Genomic DNA, 6,509 nt, shown 5'->3' with positions numbered 1-6,509 from the left:
AAAACGGGTTGGAGAGATGGCTCAGTGGTTAAGAGCATTGCCTGCTCTTCCAAAGGTCAGAAGTTCGATTCCTGGAAATCACATAATTGCTCTCAAAAGGAGGTTTGGTGCCCTCTACTGGCAACGTAAGGAAGAGGCATGAGAGATGGCTCCGTGGTTAAGATCATTGAATCCTCTTCCAACCTCCTGAATTCAATCCCAGGCAACCACATAATGGCTCACAACCATCTGCAATTAGGTCTTGTGCCCTCTTTTCGATACAAAAATAAGAGCTGGGGTGTTAGCTCAGTGGATAAGAGTTTGGCTGCCCTTCCAAAGGTCAGAAGTTCCATTCCTGGCAATCCCATAATTGCTCTCAAAAGGTAGATTTGGTGCCCTTTACTGGCAAAAAAGAAGAGGCATGAGAGATGGTTCAGTGCTTAAGAGCATTGCCTGCTCTTAGAACCTCCTGAAATCAATTGCAGGCAACCACATAATGATTCACAACCATCTGCCTTGAGGTCTTGTGCCCTCTTTTGGCTACAGTAAGAAAAGCTGGAGAGATAGGTCAGTGGTTAAGAACATTGGCTGCCCTTCCGAAGGTCAGAAGTTCGATTCCTGGCTACCAAATAATTGCTCTCAAAAGGAGGTTTGGCGCCCTCTAGTGGCACCACAAGGAAGAGGCAAGAGAGATGGCTCTGTGGTAAAGAGCATTGCCTGCTGAGTTTGATGAGACCACATACAGACATAGAGTCAGGGCCAAGGGCCAGGGCCCGCGTTGTTGTGACTGAATGAGGCAAAAGCTTTTGTTAGGATGTTAAAGGCTCACAGCTCTATCACCACGAGCCAGCGTGCTTCAGAGACAACACCAAGGAGAGTAAGGCAAGATGACTAGAAGAAGAAAATACAGGCATGTTCATGTTCCTGAAGAAGAACTCACATCCAAGACATCCAAAGGACGACAAACACCAGCAAAAGGTGTACCAATTTTAAGCCAGAGAAACAATTTATCTAGACCTCCTCTATGAGGTACACGAACGGCCAATATGTCCATGGAGACCCCTGTACTCCACATGTTAGGGAAATGGAGATGTGATCCACACACCACATTGAGTAAACCTGGTTTAGTAAAAGAAGTTGAAAAACGGGTTGGAGAGATGGCTCGGTGGTTAAGAGCATTGCCTGCTCTTCCAACCTCCTGAACTGAATTCCAGGCAACCACATAATGGCTCACAACCATCTGCAATGAGGTCTTGTGCCCTCTTTTGGATACAGAAAGAAGAGCTGGGGAGATAGCTCAGTGGTTAAGAGCTTTGTCTACCCTTCCAAAGGTCAGAAGTTCGATTCGTGGCAACCACATAATTGCTCTCAAAAGGAGGTTTGGTGCCCTCTACTGGCAACAGAAGGAAGATGCAAGAGAGATGGCTCAATGGTTAAGAGAATTGCCTGCTCTTCCAACCTCCTGAATTCAATTCCAGGCGAACACATAACGGGTCACAACCATCTGCCATGAGGTCTTGTGCCCTCGTTTGGCTACAGTAAGAAGAGCTGGAGAGACAGCTCAGTGGTTAAGAGCATTGGTTGCCCTTCCAAAGGTCAGAAGTTCGATTCCTGGGAACCACGTAATTGCTCTCAAAAGGAGGTTTGGCGCCCTCTAGTGGCACCACAAGGAAGAGGCAGGAAAGATGGCTCTGTGGTAAAGAGCTCTGCCTGCTGAGATTGATGAGGCCAAGAACAGACATAGAGTCGGGGCACAGGGCCAGGGCCCACGTTGTTGTGACTGAATGAGGCAAAAGCTCTTGTTAGGATGTTAAAGACTCACAGCTCTATCACCATGAGCCAGCGTGCTTCAGAGACAACACCAAGGAGAGTAAGGCAAGATGGCTAGAAGAAGAAAATACTGGCATGTTCATGTGCCTGAAGAAGAACTCATATCCAAGACAATCAAAGGACTACAAACACCAGCAAAATGTTAACCTATTTAAAGCCAGAGAAACAATTTATCTAGACCTCCTCTATGAGGTACATGAATGGCCAATAGGTCCATGCAGACCCCTGTACTCCACACGTCAGGGAAATGGAGATGTGATCCACACACCACATTGACTAAAGCTGGTTTAGTAAAAGAAGTTGAAAAACGGGTTGGAGAGATGGCTCAGTGGTTAAGAGCATTGCCTGCTCTTCCAAAGGTCAGAAGTTCGATTCCTGGAAATCACATAATTGCTCTCAAAAGGAGGTTTGGTGCCCTCTACTGGCAACATAAGGAAGAGGCATGAGAGATGGCTCCGTGGTTAAGATCATTGCCTCCTCTTCCAACCTCCTGAATTCAATTCCAGGCAACCACATAATGGCTCACAACCATCTGCAATTAGGTCTTGTGCCTTCTTTTCGATACAAAAATAAGAGCTGGGGTGTTAGCTCAGTGGATAAGAGCTTTGGCTGCCCTTCCAAAGGTCAGAAGTTCCATTCCTGGCAATCCCATAATTGCTCTCAAAAGGTAGATTTGGTGCCCTTTACTGGCAAAAAAGAAGAGGCATGAGAGATGGTTCAGTGCTTAAGAGCATTGCCTGCTCTTAGAACCTCCTGAAATCAATTGCAGGCAACCACATAATGATTCACAGCCATCTGCCATGAGGTCTTGTGCCCTCTTTTGGCTACAGTAAGAAAAGCTGGAGAGATAGGTCACTGGTTAAGAACATTGGCTGCCCTTCCGAAGGTCAGAAGTTCGATTCCTGGCTACCAAATAATTGCTCTCAAAAGGAGGTTTGGCGCCCTCTAGTGGCACCACAAGGAAGAGGCATGAGAGATGGCTCTGTGGTAAAGAGCATTGCCTGCTGAGTTTGATGAGACCACATACAGACATAGAGTCAGGGCCAAGGGCCAGGGCCCGCGTTGTTGTGACTGAATGAGGCAAAAGCTTTTGTTAGGATGTTAAAGGCTCACAGCTCTATCACCACGAGCCAGCGTGCTTCAGAGACAACACCAAGGAGAGTAAGGCAAGATGACTAGAAGAAGAAAATACAGGCATGTTCATGTTCCTGAAGAAGAACTCACATCCAAGACATCCAAAGGACGACAAACACCAGCAAAAGGTGTACCAATTTTAAGCCAGAGAAACAATTTATCTAGACCTCCTCTATGAGGTACATGAACGGCCAATACGTCCATGGAGACCCCTGTACTCCACATGTTAGTGGAATGCAGATATGATCCACACACCACATTGAGTAAACCTGGTTTAGTTCAAGAAGTTGAAAAACGGGTTGGAGAGATGGCTCAGTGGTTAAGAACATTGCCTGCTCTTCCAACCACCTGAACTGAATTCCAGGCAACCACATAATGGCTCACAACCATCTGCAATGAGGTCTTGTGCCCTCTTTTGGATACAGAAAGAAGAGCTGGGGATATAGCTCAGTGGTTAAGAGCTTTGCCTGCCCTTCCAAAGGTCAGAAGTTCGATTCCTGGCAACCACATAATTGCTCTCAAAAGGAGGTATGGTGCCCTATACTGGCAAGAGAAGGAAGATGCAAGAGAGATGGCTCAATGGTTAAGAGAATTGCCTGCTCTTCCAACCTCCTGAATTCAATTCCAGGCGACCACATAATGGGTCACAACCATCTGCCATGAGGTTGTGCCCTCTTTTGGCTACAGTAAGAAGAGCTGGAGAGACAGCTCAGTGGTTAAGAGCATTGGTTGCCCTTCCAAAGGTCAGAAGTTCGATTCCTGGGAACCACGTAATTCCTCTCAAAAGGAGGTTTGGCGCCCTCTAGTTGCACCACAAGGAAGAGGCAGGAAAGATGGCTCTGTGGTAAAGAGCTCTGCCTGCTGAGTTTGATGAGGCCAAGAACAGACATAGAGTCGGGGCACAGGGCCAGAGCCCACGTTGCTGTGACTGAATGAGGCAAAAGCTCTTGTTAGGATGTTAAAGACTCACAGCTCTATCACCATGAGCCAGCGTGCTTCAGAGACAACACCAAGGAGAGTAAGGCAAGATGGCTAGAAGAAGAAAATATTGGCATGTTCATGTGCCTGAAGAAGAACTCATATCCAAGACAATCAAAGGACTACAAACACCAGCAAAATGTTAACCTATTTAAAGCCAGAGAAACAATTTATCTAGACCTCCTCTATGAGGTACATGAATGGCCAATAGGTCCATGCAGACCCCTGTACTCCACATGTCAGGGAAATGGAGATGTGATCCACACACCACATTGACTAAAGCTGGTTTAGTAAAAGAAGTTGAAAAACGGGTTGGAGAGATGGCTCAGTGGTTAAGAGCATTGCCTGCTCTTCCAAAGGTCAGAAGTTCGATTCCTGGAAATCACATAATTGCTCTCAAAAGGAGGTTTGGTGCCCTCTACTGGCAACGTAAGGAAGAGGCATGAGAGATGGCTCCGTGGTTAAGATCATTGAATCCTCTTCCAACCTCCTGAATTCAATCCCAGGCAACCACATAATGACTCACAACCATCTGCAATTAGGTCTTGTGCCCTCTTTTCGATACAAAAATAAGAGCTGGGGTGTTAGCTCAGTGGATAAGAGTTTGGCTGCCCTTCCAAAGGTCAGAAGTTCCATTCCTGGCAATCCCATAATTGCTCTCAAAAGGTAGATTTGGTGCCCTTTACTGGCAAAAAAGAAGAGGCATGAGAGATGGTTCAGTGCTTAAGAGCATTGCCTGCTCTTAGAACCTCCTGAAATCAATTGCAGGCAACCACATAATGATTCACAACCATCTGCCTTGAGGTCTTGTGCCCTCTTTTGGCTACAGTAAGAAAAGCTGGAGAGATAGGTCAGTGGTTAAGAACATTGGCTGCCCTTCCGAAGGTCAGAAGTTCGATTCCTGGCTACCAAATAATTGCTCTCAAAAGGAGGTTTGGCGCCCTCTAGTGGCACCACAAGGAAGAGGCAAGAGAGATGGCTCTGTGGTAAAGAGCATTGCCTGCTGAGTTTGATGAGACCACATACAGACATAGAGTCAGGGCCAAGGGCCAGGGCCCGCGTTGTTGTGACTGAATGAGGCAAAAGCTTTTGTTAGGATGTTAAAGGCTCACAGCTCTATCACCACGAGCCAGCGTGCTTCAGAGACAACACCAAGGAGAGTAAGGCAAGATGACTAGAAGAAGAAAATACAGGCATGTTCATGTTCCTGAAGAAGAACTCACATCCAAGACATCCAAAGGACGACAAACACCAGCAAAAGGTGTACCAATTTTAAGCCAGAGAAACAATTTATCTAGACCTCCTCTATGAGGTACACGAACGGCCAATATGTCCATGGAGACCCCTGTACTCCACATGTTAGGGAAATGGAGATGTGATCCACACACCACATTGAGTAAACCTGGTTTAGTAAAAGAAGTTGAAAAACGGGTTGGAGAGATGGCTCGGTGGTTAAGAGCATTGCCTGCTCTTCCAACCTCCTGAACTGAATTCCAGGCAACCACATAATGGCTCACAACCATCTGCAATGAGGTCTTGTGCCCTCTTTTGGATACAGAAAGAAGAGCTGGGGAGATAGCTCAGTGGTTAAGAGCTTTGTCTACCCTTCCAAAGGTCAGAAGTTCGATTCGTGGCAACCACATAATTGCTCTCAAAAGGAGGTTTGGTGCCCTCTACTGGCAACAGAAGGAAGATGCAAGAGAGATGGCTCAATGGTTAAGAGAATTGCCTGCTCTTCCAACCTCCTGAATTCAATTCCAGGCGAACACATAACGGGTCACAACCATCTGCCATGAGGTCTTGTGCCCTCGTTTGGCTACAGTAAGAAGAGCTGGAGAGACAGCTCAGTGGTTAAGAGCATTGGTTGCCCTTCCAAAGGTCAGAAGTTCGATTCCTGGGAACCACGTAATTGCTCTCAAAAGGAGGTTTGGCGCCCTCTAGTGGCACCACAAGGAAGAGGCAGGAAAGATGGCTCTGTGGTAAAGAGCTCTGCCTGCTGAGATTGATGAGGCCAAGAACAGACATAGAGTCGGGGCACAGGGCCAGGGCCCACGTTGTTGTGACTGAATGAGGCAAAAGCTCTTGTTAGGATGTTAAAGACTCACAGCTCTATCACCATGAGCCAGCGTGCTTCAGAGACAACACCAAGGAGAGTAAGGCAAGATGGCTAGAAGAAGAAAATACTGGCATGTTCATGTGCCTGAAGAAGAACTCATATCCAAGACAATCAAAGGACTACAAACACCAGCAAAATGTTAACCTATTTAAAGCCAGAGAAACAATTTATCTAGACCTCCTCTATGAGGTACATGAATGGCCAATAGGTCCATGCAGACCCCTGTACTCCACACGTCAGGGAAATGGAGATGTGATCCACACACCACATTGACTAAAGCTGGTTTAGTAAAAGAAGTTGAAAAACGGGTTGGAGAGATGGCTCAGTGGTTAAGAGCATTGCCTGCTCTTCCAAAGGTCAGAAGTTCGATTCCTGGAAATCACATAATTGCTCTCAAAAGGAGGTTTGGTGCCCTCTACTGGCAACATAAGGAAGAGGCATGAGAGATGGCTCCGTGGTTAAGATCATTGCC

The sequence above is a fragment of the Chionomys nivalis genome, chromosome 4, assembly GCF_950005125.1.
Source record: "Chionomys nivalis chromosome 4, mChiNiv1.1, whole genome shotgun sequence".
In the NCBI taxonomy this organism is placed as follows: domain Eukaryota; kingdom Metazoa; phylum Chordata; class Mammalia; order Rodentia; family Cricetidae; genus Chionomys; species Chionomys nivalis.
Note: the sequence above shows the minus strand (reverse complement) of the source record.